The 15,334-nt window shown below is 37.3% G+C and overlaps 1 pseudogene; it reads right to left on the bottom strand.

Annotated features, from left to right (window-relative positions):
• LOC133649221 (transcriptional activator protein Pur-alpha-like) overlaps positions 1 to 15,334 on the bottom strand; it is a 66,323-nt pseudogene that overhangs the window by 49,105 nt on the left and 1,884 nt on the right.

Raw genomic sequence — 15,334 nt, 5'->3', positions numbered from 1 at the left:
TTTACATATTCATTGATAATGACAATAATGCAGTAAAAAAAATTTTGGCACTTTCAATATCTATGATAATGAACCGGAACGTATTGTTCAAATGTTTTTATTTCATCAGTTGCATTGCATGAAAAAATTTAATCAATACAAATTGCACATAACTTTTCCGTCAACAGAAAGTCTTCACAGTAGCATACGAGTGTGGACTACATCCGTATTAAACAATCTGTCTAATTGATTTCCCAATTCATCTTCCACCTCAATGATTAAGCTCATTAAGGCGCTTATAATGGGACAATCTCTTCCAAGTGATTGATATTTTGGGAGCGGTAGTACTGTTCCTCAGGGGCCAGGCTAAACTGGAGTTAGTAAAAACGGTGCAATTAAAAAATGTCTCCTCTAAACATGGACCGAGCCAAAAAAAAAAAAAGACAAAAGAGTGTAGTCGATTAGGAATTAAATAATCAAGACTTAGGAAAGCAATTCAAAAACAATTTACTTGAAGGCTATATGCTATACATCACATGCAAATGTTTATATTATTGCAGGTCTCCTCCTGTGGTCAAAACATATGCAAGTTTGGTGGATACTTAAAATTGTCCATAAATATGAATGTGAATGTTTCTTTCTATATGTGTCCCGCCACTGACTGGAGATCAGTCCAAAGTGTGCCCCCAAGATACCTCACCTTTCGCCCAAAGTCAGCTGGTATAGGCTTCTTCTCCCCCATGACCCTGAAAGTGTAGAAAATGAATGAATCAAATCTGAGCCCTATTACCTTGGTACAGACTGGACTGGTGATACATATTTTATATTGGATCTTATTAGGTTGTGTCAGAGTATCTGATGGATGTTTATGTTACATCACATAAATACAATCCCTGTATTGTGATCTTCATGTGTTATGGAATTACCGTGTCTTAACTATATTTCCCATGGCCAAGTCTCCTGGCATTCTCTTTGCAGAGATGTGTATGTGCATTAAATATTATATTATATAAATTATATTATAAATGTTATATATTTTATATATTATATACAAATATAATATATCAGTATATATCATATACTGTATATATAATATTACATGTTATATTTTATATTACTACTACGGTACATTTTTAGTCTACTTTATACCTGCATTATCCTTTCCGTCCTTGCACCTTCCATTCTTTGTAACTGAGCTACTGTGTGGAACAATTTCCCTTGTGGATTATTAAAGTTTGTCTAAGTCTAAGTCTAAATGCATGAAATAACATGGTTGGTTGTAAGACTCATATCTCTTGATTGATTGATTGAATGAAACTTTTATTAGTAGATTGCACAGTTCAGTATATATTCCGTACAATTGACCACTAAATGGTAACACCTGAAAAAGTTTTTCAACTCGTTTAAGTCGGGGTCCTCTTCACCAGAGGGCGCTGTCTTTCACATTCACAAGCTCACCTACGTAGTCTTCTCCAGAGAAAGATAGTTGAACTTGAGGTAAGAGAACACTTTTTTTTTTCAATATTCAGCTCCTTGATATTTGTCTCCCAAGTCTTTACATAAGTGGTGGATGCTGGTATTTCAAGTAGGGAAATCAAATGTTTTACCTACTTTGAAGTACAGTCTCGTATAACACATAATATATGTAGAGATGCTGGATTTGACAAAGAAGATATCACTTAAAATATTGTAACATTCCCCATATCAACTCGGAATGAAACTTGAAAAATGCTTCAGGCAGTGTTTTATATATCAAAATAGCTGATTCGCTCATTTGGCCGTCAATCAAAAAGGGACTCGGCCTCAGACTGATCATCCAATCATCATGCGGTAAGGTCAGCGTCCAGGCCAGCTGAAGCCAAATCAACATTTCTTACATTACCAGAGACACTGAGTGTCCGGTGAACGGGACAAGCCTAGAATTTATCCAATGACTCTCTTGTTTGCCTGCAGTGGAACAACCCACTAAATATTCCCCCATTGGACTCAATGGACGCTCGGCTTCAACACTGTTTAATGCACTGTGACGCTACCACAACAAATGAGAAGAAAGTCACCTGTCGCAAAAATAGCTGATTGTGAAGAAAAGTCGAAGTTGAATTTCTTTAGTCAATGAAATGTAAACACAAAAGGTACATATTTGATCACTTTTTTTGAGATTTCAGTGGGTGTGGAGCTTCCCTTGCAGTCATTGAGCAATCACCTCTGATTTACACCATGGCTTTATAACAAAACAAGTGTTACCCTTGGAACGTGAGAAGGGAAAGCTAAAGACGCTAAATAGCTGGGCTATTAGGAGTGGGAGCAGGTTTGGTGCAGCGGCTTTGCCCAAGAAGTCCAAACAATGACAACTGCAAGACCGATGACAGCGGCAGAACCAGCAGCACATGACACATTAAGTTATGCATTTATCAACTTGCCAATGAAATTAATCTTTCAAATTCAGTCCTGCCTTGTCTTTAAAACACTTTTCACATTAAAACAAACAACCCAACAGGGTGTGACAACCATCTCTGTGATGGGGTTGGGTCTCACAATGTTTAAGCATCACCTTGACACTTAATCTCTTTGTTGAAATAATTCTAATAACGAGAGCCGTACACGTTGAAAGCCAACACCATAAGCCTCAATTTAATGTAGGAATACGTTTTGAAAGGTGTTTTGATAACGAGCAATTAACACAAAAATAGAAAGTGTGACAGCTGACCCGTTCTCTCCTCACCAGAGTAGTTTGTGTGTAGGCACTTCAAAAAGTCAGTGTTCAAAAACAAGAAAAAAAAATAAAACAATTAGGGGCATTTTACTTGAACTAAGCAAAATTATCTGCCAATAGAACAAGAAAATTTGGCTTGTCAAGACTTTCCAAAACAAGTAAAATTAGCTAACCTCAATGAACCCAAAAATACCTTAAAATAAGTATTTTTTTACTAATAACAAGTGCACTTTTCTTGGTATATGTTGAAAAATATTCTTAAATTAAGTTAGAGTTAGAGTTAGAGTTTATTTCGAACATGCAAGCATACAACATGATACATCACAATTTCCAGTTTCTCTTTTCAACATGTTCGAAAAGGAGTAGGAAGAAGCAGAACTTATTTAATCCTACCCCTTTTCTTTACATAACAGTTGCTGAAACTTTTTTATTTACTTCCTGTTCTCAATTTATTCACAATAAACTCCATAGGTAATCACAATAAAATTAAATAAATAAATAATAGTAAGAATTTAATAATAATAATTGGTGAAGTAAGTCATATTTCATGTGATGAGATAAGTAAGATTACTTTAAGAATGAATGAATGGATGGATGAAATAAATTGAGAATGTTTGTCATGGTTCTTCTTCTTTGTACTTTGTAAACACTTTAAGTTTGAAGAGTTTCTTGAAGTGGATCATATTAGTACATTGTTTGATTGCTTTGCTTAATCCATTCCATAATTTAATTCCACATATTGATATACTGAAGGTCTTAAGTGTTGTACGTGCGTACAAATGTTTTAAATTAAATTTTTCTCTAAGATTATATTTCTCCTCTTTTGTTGAGAAGAATTGTTGTATATTCTTGGGTAGCAGGTTATTGTTTGCTTTGTGCATAATTTTAGCTGTTTGCAAATTCACTATGTCGTGGAATTTCAGTATCTTTGATTCAATAAATAAAGGATTTGTATGTTCTCTATATCCAACATTATGTATTATTCTAACTGATCTTTTTTGTAACACCGTTAATGAATGAAGTGTACTTTTGTAATTATTTCCCCATATTTCTACACAGTAGCTCAGATATGGTAACACTAGTGAGCAGTATAGAATATGAAGTGATTTTTTGTCTAGAACATGTTTTGCTTTATTCATTATTGACGTGTTTCTTGCTACTTTATGTTGTATATTTTTTACGTGAGATTTCCAGTTCAATTTATCATCAATCATTATACCTACAAATTTGGTTTCATTTACTCTTTCAATTTCTTTTCCGTCTATTTGTATTTGTGTTTGACTTTCTCTACTACTGTTACCAAATAGCATTATTTTAGTTTTGCTGAGATTCAACGGTAATCTATTTTTGTCAAACCATCTTTTTAATTTGTTAATTTCTTCTGTTATTATTTGTATTATCTCCTGTGTGTTCTCTCCTGAAGTAAATGCTAATGCCATTATCTTGACATAATGATATGCGCTCGGCATTACATTTCTTGCATTTTCCCATCGATAAAATGACATCATCGCGCCAAGTGTGTGCTCTTTCAGTCAATTAGTGTGCAAGGAATATATATATATATATATATGTATATATATATATATATATATATATATATATATATATATATATATATATATATATATATATATATATATATATATATATATATATATATATATATATATATATATACCACCGTTCAAAAGTTTGGGGTCACATTGAAATGTCCTTATTTTTTAAGGAAAAGCACTGTACTTTTCAATGAAAATAACATTAAACTAGTCTTAACTTTAAATAAATACACTCTATACATTGCTAATGTGGTAAATGACTACCGGTATTCTAGCTGCAAATGTCTGGTTTTTGGTGCAATATCTACATAGGTGTATAGAGGCCCATTTCCAGCAACTATCACTCCAGTGTTCTAATGGTTCAATGTGTTTGCTCTTTGGCTCAGAAGGCTAATTGATGATTAGAAAACCCTTGTGCAATCATGTTCACACATCTGAAAACAGTTTAGCTCGTTACAGAAGCTACAAAACTGACCTTCCTTTGAGCAGATTGAGTTTCTGGAGCATCACATTTGTGAGGTCAATTAAACGCTCCAAATGGCCAGAAAAAGAGAACTTTCATCTGAAACTCGACAGTCTATTCTTGTTCTTAGAAATGAAGGCTATTCCACAAAATTGCTTGGGTGACCCCAAACTTTTGAACGGTAGTGTATATATATATATATATATATATATATATATATATATATATATATATATATATATATATATATATATATATATATATATATATATATATATATATATATATATATATATACAGCCCGGCCCCTGACCAAATGTTTTTTTATTGTAATTTTGAAGAGTTTATCTGAATGTGCATGAACTATTTCTGTTCAAAATTGTTTGAAATGTTAAATGTTTAAATATTAACTGTCAGTTTACTGTACTGTGCCAACTGTACTACTACATGAGTACATCTTTTCTATTGTTTCATTGAAAATAAAACAGCAAAGTCCATTTGGCTGTCATCTGTTTTAATTATGAGACAAAATTGTCATGATTTTTTTATTCCATGCTTGAAATAAGAAACGATTACTTTGAAAAAGCAGTTTAATACTCGTGACTGTTGATGACACAGCTTTGCAACAGTTGATATTCTAGTTTCAAGCATGTTTTACTCAATATAGGTCATAAAGTCTTTGTAACAAGCTGTAATAACTTACTGCGATAATTTAGGACCAAAACCCTTAAAACAAGTAAAAGACTAACATAAAATCTGCTTAGTGAGAAGAATGATCTTATCAGACAGAAAATTAGAAAATATCCCCCTTATTTGAGATATTTATTCTTACTTAGATTTCAGTTTTTGCAGTGTGGGCTGGATATCTACAGGAATTGTTTTCTGCTATTGTTTTTTCTATATACTATTATTTATTATTATTCTATGCACATATATATATATATATATATATATATATATATATATATATATATATATATATATATATATATATATATATATATATATATATATATATATATATATATATATATATACATACACGCCAGCACGCTGCTGTAATTTATTGTAAATTAGTTTAGTGGATGAGTATTGGAGCAAGATTGTATGCAAATAATTTATTGCCGCAATTGCCCAATGCACATTGATTTTTAATTACAATGTTGTGCTACGTCTGCCCATATCCACAGTGACCTAAAAGTTCAAGTAAAAGGTAATTTGATATTAATATGCCTTGATTGTATTCATGAAATAGGGAATTATTAAACATAGTTCAATAATTAATTCCACAAAAAAGCTATTAATGATTCTTAAGGGTGATGATTTGAATCTCTCATGATTATATCAACAGCATCACAAAGGAATGTGAGTATGCATGTCTTTATAAATAAAGCTAGATGCATCAACGCCGTTTTAGCCTGTATTTTAATAAAACTGATGCACTGTATATACATCAACATGGTCTTACAGCCATACAGCCCACAACTGGTTCTTCGCCAGTCTTAACAAAGAGAAAGCCATTGTTGTTGTTGTGGAGTGTGTTTTATAGGTACTCCATAAGACTTTTCAAATCATAAAGTGTTGTCAATTTTTTCCTAAATGCTTGATTATGAGTATGAAGTACATTTGTCCCAAAGCAGCTCCGATGTCACCGTTATGTGTGGCAGTGTAATTACTATAGGTAGCAACAACAATGGAGTCTAGGGTCACTGACCAACTTTATATGAGTTCAACAGCAAAATCTTACATGTGTTTTTTATATTACCTTGTTCAAAAAAGGACACAATGACATTGATGTCATAGTTTCATAGTTCATTTGCATGAGTCTCCAAAGAAGATGTGATCACACTTCACCATCCTAAAGGGCACATGAGAAGAATATGAATAATAGGTGGCATCAGAGATATGACACCAACGGTGTATTCAAGGTGTATTGGCCAAAATCTGGCCTTGATGCAATAATTTAGACATTTTAAAAGTGCTTTTAAGTAAGCCCTGATGGGAATCTGTGGCAATTAACATTGTTGCACTACAAATGGAAGAATACAAATACAAACTGAAATAACAATATTGATAAAGAATAATACTAATTACCTATATTATCATTATCTGTAGTGGCCCTGCGAAGAGGTGTCGCCTTCCGCCCGAATGCAGCTGAGATAGGCTTCAGCACCCCCTGCGAACCCAAAAGGGACAAGCGGTAGAAAATGGATGAATGGATGGACCTTTATTATCAACATTGCCATTTCCTAAAATGCAAGTATACATAACTGTAATGAATATTTGTATTACAAAAGAAAGCAGTCCCACTGGGAGGAGGCCCCGCGGCAGGCCAAGGACCAGATGGGGGGATTACATCTCCTCTCTGGCCTGGGAACGCTTCGGGATTCCCCAGGAGGAAGTCGCAAATGTTGCTCTGGAGAGGGAAGTCTGGGGGTCTTTGCTGGAGCTGCTGTCCCCGCGACCCGATTCCGGATAAGCGGTTGAAGATGGATGGATGGACAAAAGAAAGCAGACAAAGTGGGGCGGAGGGGGAGAAAGAGGAGTGGTCAAAATTAAACTTTTACATTGTTATGGTAAAATAGGTTAAACTTTAGCAGTGTGCCGTGTTTCAACCCGGTTTCTGTTAATATACGTTTGATGAAGCGTGGTTGTATGCATGAGTGTATGTACAGTATGTATGCATGTTTAAACAGTGAACGTCGGTGTGGATGTATGTGCCGTATGTGTGTGTGTGTGTGTGTGTGTATCTACACTACCGTTCAAAAGTTTGGGGTCACATTGAAATGTCCTTATTTTTTAAAGAAAAGCATTGTACTTTTCAATGAAGATAACTTTAAACTAGTCTTAACTTTAAAGAAATACACTCTATACATTGCTAATGTGGTAAATGACTATTCTAGCTGCAAATGTCTGGTTTTTGGTGCAATATCTACATAGGTGTATAGAGGCCCATTTCCAGCAACTATCACTCCAGTGTTCTAATGGTACAATGTGTTTGCTCTTTGGCTCAGAAGGCTAATTGATGATTAGAAAACCCTTGTGCAATCATGTTCACACATCTGAAAACAGTTTAGCTCGTTACAGAAGCTACAAAACTGACCTTCCTTTGAGCAGATTGAGTTTCTGGAGCATCACATTTGTGGGGTCAATTAAACGCTCCAAATGGCCAGAAAAAGAGAACTTTCATCTGAAACTCGACAGTCTATTCTTGTTCTTAGAAATGAAGGCTATTCCACAAAATTGTTTGGATGACCCCAAACTTTTGAACGGTAGTGTATGTATGTATGTATGTGCATGTGTACGTATGTATGAATGTGAATATGCATATTTGTATGTGCATATGAATGTATGTTTGTGCATATGGATATACATTTGTATCAATGTATGTTTGCATGTATGTATGTATGTTTGTTTAAATGTAAATCCAAATATTAAATCTAAATGTTGAATCTAAAAAAAACATTTTAACATTTAGATTTAACATGTAGATTAATATTTAGCAATTAGATTGCACATGTAAATTTAACATATGTATTCACTATTCATTGTGTGCTCCAAATGTGAAGAAAATGAGTTAAATATGTGAAAAGCAACCTCAATGTGAGAAAACTGCCGCCCTCATTGTTGTATGAAAGTGAATGAATTAGTCTACCTGTGACTGCTGTGACTTCAAATGTCGCTTACCACCATCTTGTGTGGAGTGAATAAGTAATGGGTTCTCAGTGTAACTTGCTTTGAGTCACGTGAAAAAAGCACTATTTGAATCTTATTCATTGAAAAGTGGGCTAAATATTTAAAATATAGGAGCTAGAAAAGTGTGATTGCATTTTTACATCCATCACCCCACAGTCAGGCACACACATTGCTTCCCCAAGTAGATTTTGCATTAAAAAAAAGACAATACACTTTCTTTGTGGCACACTCATCATTAACACTTCGCAACTAAACTTGAAACAATGTGTGTAGATGAACTAATGCCAGTGTAGACATTTAGCATGAGCTTCTTCCCAGGAGAAATCACAAATTCCCCAAAGTCTTAAGAGTTTCGTATAGAGAGAAGAGCTATGTCCTACTTGAGTATTAAGGGTGGAGAGGAAATGATTCCTCATGTTTAATTCATGACATCATTTTTCAGTAAATAATCTCTGCCTCGGTAATAATAACCACCCCCCCCATCATGTTCGCGCTACCTTATGTTTCTGCTCAGATCATTTTTAGAATCCATGGCCTCCTCAACTGAGCTAAAATCACTTTAAAGGATTAAAAATCAGTCAGTCTCTTGCTTGTTTTTTTTTTTTCAGTTCCTGCATCCGTCTTTGTCTCCCCTTTTTTTTTTACATCCTTCCTGTATGGATTTATTCTTATCGATTCATTCCTCCTCCTTCCCTCTCGCTCTTCTCTCTGTTGCTGCTCCATACCATACTTCCTCATATGTTTTATCTTAGATATGCAAACCTTTCTCCTCTTCACCCCCGCGCACTTATGGTTCTCTATTGCCGTTACAATCTGTTAGAGGCATCATGGCAATGACTTTCACGTCTCCTAATGAGCTAATTAATCTCGGGGGTTGATGCACGGCACTCTGGTAAAGCCATTTGCAGCCAATGCCAACAAATTACAGGACAGTTTATCTTCATCTTCCTGTATTCGCCCTGCCCTCAGCTGTTTGATGCTCTCTGCATATTTTTGCATCGCATACTGCCACGAGCAGCTCGCACAAGTACTTTGATGTGCGACCATTTTGTTAGATCCTTGCCTAAAAACCTGTTTGTGTGTGTACGTGTGTGTGTGTATCCCACTGCTCTTACTTTCAACTTCCTGCGACATCAATACCCGTCAGGCTGCGTACAAGCGTGAGGTTTATGGTTTTGCTATAAGCTAATCTATTTTGGTGTTCATAAGCTGGAGGCCCCACTGACTCTAGCTCCAGCTGACACTCTCAAGACTTGTCTCCCAGCAGCCTGTTGCCATGGTTACCTCAGCTCAGTGGCAGCAGGATGCAGCGCTGTAATGTACCAGCTAATGTATGTGCATCCTCCCTTCGCTAAAGACTGGTGCGTAAGAGTTGCTGTGTTTGGCCACCTCCTCCATGACTTTCCCTCCCCCCCACCCCCCCCCCCCCCACAGTCACTGGACTTTTTGGGCCTCCTGCACAGTGTTAGCAGTGTGCCGTGGACAACAGGAAATGAGCACGTGCACGCCTTTCAGGGAAGATTGCAAGGTAATGTCAGTTTAGCGCCGCTTGACTTAAACACAGTGAGCGTAACCTCTGTATGTAAGAGGTCTGTGTGCTTCAAATCTTCACCAGTGGGAGGAAGATACTGCCCTGGTGTGTGTCCTTGAAAAGCATGTATCGGGAGGAAGGTCGGTGAGATTAAAGCTGTACATTCAACAGCAGAGAACAATTGATGTTTGTCAGCCGCAAACATGATGGAGGTCACTATGCATCAGGTGGAAAAATAAAGATTCCGCGACAGACCGATGATTCCTCTCAAGAGTGAGGGGTTTTGTTTTCATCACTATCCGTTGGTTAGTTAGAGTAATATACAGGTACAGGTAGTTATTAACACCGTTACTGTTACTAATTACTTTTACGTACGTTACAACGACATTACCGATGTGTTTGATGTAGCGTTGGCACACTACTTTTGATGTGGTTGTATGGCAAAAAGCAGTGGCGGGCCGTGCGTTTCCCATCTAGGCCTTCAGTGATGTCCTACTCAGTCCGACTTCAATAAATACCTCTCAAAATACCATAAGTTATGTCGTCACATGACCACGGGTTGTAAAATACCATACAGAAACACACATGCGCACTACTGGGAATTGAATCAACTCAATTTGTCACTGGTGTACAAAAAGGGCTATTTTTTGGCGCATTTGAAAATCAATAAGTGATACTGTCAAAACAAAAATAATTGAAAAAAAACATATTGAATGTGAAAAAATATATTTGAATTCACAATACGACTCGTAGTTGGTTGGTTGATTTGAGTGGAAGTGACAGGTAAACCGTTATGTCTGCCACCTAATCAACGTTTTGCTCTGCTACTTTGTTGGTTAAAAAAGTGAGTACCGCTGATTTCTCCGCTGGCCGGTAAGGCTGAAACGACGCGTCGACGTAGTCGACGTCATCGGTTACGTAAATACGTCGACGCCGTTTTTGTGCGTCGACGCGTCGCATATTTACGTCACACTACTGTCATGGCGGAGCGCAAAGCAGACTGTGCGAGCGAGGGGAAAAACGCACGCCAAAAGTCGTCAAAAGTGTGGGAGTATTTCAATACACAGCCTAATAATGTTGTTGTATGCACACTGTGTCGAGCGGAAATGGCCTATCATAGCAGCACAACGGCTATGAACGAACATTTGAAAAGAAAACCATCAACCATCAACTAGTCAATCGTCCGCGTTAGCATACGTTGTCATCATTACACAAAAACATGAATGTGTCATTTGTATCTGCTAGGGGTGTAACGGTATGTGTTTTGTATTGAACCGTTTCGGTACGGGGCTTTCGGTTCGGTACGGGGGTGTACCGAACGAGTTTCTAAGCTAAAGCTAACTTTAGCTGCTAAAGTCTTAACAAGTTGCTTTGCTCCTCTGCCTCTGTCTCAGCACGCAGCATTGTCCCACCCACACAACCATCTGATTGGTACACACGAAGCATTATCAGCCAATCAGCAGTGCGTATTCATAGCGCATGTAGTCAGCGCTTCAGCGCCGAGCAGATAGGTGTTTAGCAGGTGAGCATCAGGCAGCGGACTCTCCCCAAATGATAATAAACACCTCCCAGTCAACTACTAGTAACATCACTATGAGCCCGTTGACCTACTAGAAACTTAAACTGCAGCTCAGCTCACTCGCAGTCCTGGTTTGAGGTGAAGGCTAATTACCTCTCAGTTCCAGCCACATCGACCCCTTCTGAGCGCCTATTTTCAGCTGCTGGGAATATTGTAAACAAGAAAAGAAGCAAAGCAAGTAGACATGCTAACCTTTCTTCATTACAACTGTTAGTCACTCACTGGAATGAGTAGAATTGGTTATTGTGTACTGTGTTGGACTGGATGTTTATTTTGCACATTTTAAAAGCAATACTTAATGTTTACAGTGCTCCAGAATATTTAGATTGGCACTTTTTTGTATTGGATGTTTATCTTTATTTTTGCACATTTTAGCAAATAAGCAATACTTTCACTTTTGTTGAAATGTTTACACTGTTGTTACAGAATATTTCGTTTTGCACTTTTTTGCATTGGATGTTTATCTTTATTTTTGCACATTTTAAAGCAAAATAAGCAATACTTTTACTTTTGAAATGCTTATACAATTGCAGAATATTAAGATTTGCACTGGATGTTTACTTTTATATTTGCACATTAAAAAGCAAATAAGCTACTTTTAATTTTGTTAAATGTTAAAAGTTTTAAATGTTTACATTGTTACAGAATATTTTGTCATGTTGTTGTCAATGTTGACTGAGTGGCCATACTTTTTTTTTTTGTAAATAAAAGCCATGCCTTTTGAAAAAACTGGCCTACTTTTATTTTTTCATCTTCATTTTAAATAAAATAAAATAAAAAATAAACAGTAAAAGGAAAAATAATCTATAGATGAATCGAAAAAATAATCTATAGATTAACTGATTAATCGAAAAAATTATCTATAGATTAATCGATAGAAAAATAATCGTTAGCTGCAGCCTTACTGGCCGGGTATGGCTACGGTGCCACTTTCTGCTTCCGCAAATCACAACTTGTGATTGGATACCTGGGAGTGACAAGCGAGTATCCAATCATAGTCACATTTAACGTAAGGCTAATGTCAACAACCTGTGATCTGATCGGCTATCGCAACTGTCTGTTAACTGAATGTCCTCCATTGGTTAAACTGCACATAAAGCACTGGCAATAAGCAAGCTGAATTCTGATTGGATAAAAGCTCTAACTTAAAAGAGCAACACTGGAGGCTAGTATGACATGAAGAGAATGTGATGAATACTTATGGAAAGTCAATTAAAAATAAAATCCACTTTTAATAACTATGATCATCTGTGATGAGGTGGCGACTAGAGATGTCCGGTAATATCGGACTGCCGATATTATCGGCCGATAAATGCTTTAAAATGTAATATCGGAAATTATCGGTATCAGTTTCAAAAAGTAAAATGTATGACTTTTTAAAACGCCGCTGTGTACACAGACGTAGGGAGAAGTACAGAGTGCCAATAAACCTTAGAGGCACTGCCTTTGCATGCCGGCCCAGTCACATAATATCTACGTCTTTTCACACATACAAGTGAATGCAAGCATACTTGGTCAACAGCCATGCAGGTCACACTGAGGGTGGCGGTATAAACGACTTTAACACTGTTACAAATATGCGCCATACTGTGAACCCACACCAAACAAGAATGACAAACACATTTCGGGAGAACATCCGCACCGTAACACAACATAAACACAACAGGACAAATACCCAGAATCCCTTGCAGCACTACCTCTTCCGGTACGCTACAATATACACTCCCCGCTACCCCATAACCCCCCCACCTCAACCTCCTCATGTCCCAAATTCCAAGCTGCTGTTTTGAGGCATGTTAAAAAAAATAATGCACTTTGTGACTTCAATAATAAATATGGCAGTGCCATGTTGGCATTTTTTTCCATAACTTGAGTTGATTTATTCTGGGAAAAACTTGTTACATTGTTTAATGCATCCAGCTGGGCATCACAACAAAATTAGGCATAATGTGTTAATTCCACGACTGTATACAGGTAAAAGCCAGTAAATTAGAATATTTTGAAAAACTTGATTTATTTCAGTAATTGCATTCAAAAGGTGTAACTTGTACATTATATTTATTCATTGCACACAGACTGATGCATTCAAATGTTTATTTCATTTAATTTTGATGATTTGAAGTGGCAACAAATGAAAATCCAAAATTCCGTGTGTCACAAAATTAGAATATTACTTAAGGCTAATACAAAAAAGGGATTTTTAGAAATGTTGGCCAACTGAAAAGTATGAAAATGAAAAATATGAGCATGTACAATACTCAATACTTGGTTGGAGCTCCTTTTGCCTCAATTACTGCGTTAATGCGGCGTGGCATGGAGTCGATGAGTTTCTGGCACTGCTCAGGTGTTATGAGAGCCCAGGTTGCTCTGATAGTGGCCTTCAACTCTTCTGCGTTTTTGGGTCTGGCATTCTGCATCTTCCTTTTCACAATACCCCACAGATTTTCTATGGGGCTAAGGTCAGGGGAGTTGGCGGGCCAATTTAGAACAGAAATACCATGGTCCGTAAACCAGGCACGGGTAGATTTTGCGCTGTGTGCAGGCGCCAAGTCCTGTTGGAACTTGAAATCTTCATCTCCATAGAGCAGGTCAGCAGCAGGAAGCATGAAGTGCTCTAAAACTTGCTGGTAGACGGCTGCGTTGACCCTGGAAAAAAGAGCTGGACTGCTGCTGAGTGGTCCAAAGTCATGTTTTCTGACGAAAGCAAATTTGTATATCGGTATCGGTTGATATCGGAATCGGTAATTAAGAGTTGGAAAATATCGTAATATCGGATATCGGCAAAAAAGCCATTATCGGACATCTCTAGTGGCGACTTGTCCAGGGTGTACCCCGCCTTCCGCCCGAATGCAGCTGAGATAGGCTGCAGCACCCCCCGCGACCCCAAAAGGCACAAGCAGTAGAAAAAGGATGGATGGATGGATAATTATGATCATGATTTATGTTAAGCCAGCAGAGAAGGCATTGCTGGCCCTGACGGCACACCACTGGCAAAAAGACAGCGTGGGAAGTACAGCAAGTTAAATGCAGGAAGTAACTTTTTACAAATGAAAGAAACAACCTAACCTGACTCTCGGCAGACCCTTATAATTTGCTGAGCTCCACACAAAGGTCTGGTCTCGAAGGCAATGCAAACTCCTTCAAGATAGCAAAAAATAATGAACCAATCAGGATCGCCGGGCGGGATTTCATAGATGTGACGTAGCGCCAAAGGGACTGTTTAATTCAAACAACAATGGCGGCACGCAGCGAGGAGTCGTTTGCTGACATTGATTCTGCTTTTGCAAGTGTTTTGTCCAATCTATCGAATATTAATTATTTAAAAGATGAACAGAGAACGGTTTTGAAGGCATTTATTGGTGGCAAGGATGTTTTGGCTCTTCTTCCGACCGGGTTTGGATTTCCCAGCGTCGCTCTCATCAGCGTCACGGGTTGATTTCGATGTGAGTGGTTGAAGTAGCACGTCATTCAAGATAACGGACATGTGGTTTATCCAATCACATACAATTGTTTTTTTTTACAAGGCCCCGCCTTCTGAAATACGTCTCCTATGGGTGAGGGCGGACCTACGTCACTTCCGCCTACCAAACCCCTAGCAACCGGGAATTCGTTGAAAACAAACCAGCTCACAGCGAACACAGCATTGACAGAAAAAGCATTTAACGAGCGTTGTGGCTTGGAAGTCGGCGTTAAATCCTTCATTTACGCATTTTTACTTATTCGCATATCGTGTGAAAAAACGAAAATGTATTATTTGCGTCAGACTCGTCTCAGTGAACTTTAAAGCTTCTCATGGCTTAGCTTAGCTTGCTAGTTA

Source organism: Entelurus aequoreus, linkage group LG04 (genome assembly GCF_033978785.1).
Source record: "Entelurus aequoreus isolate RoL-2023_Sb linkage group LG04, RoL_Eaeq_v1.1, whole genome shotgun sequence".
In the NCBI taxonomy this organism is placed as follows: domain Eukaryota; kingdom Metazoa; phylum Chordata; class Actinopteri; order Syngnathiformes; family Syngnathidae; genus Entelurus; species Entelurus aequoreus.
This window is presented reverse-complemented; position numbering and strand designations above follow the sequence as displayed.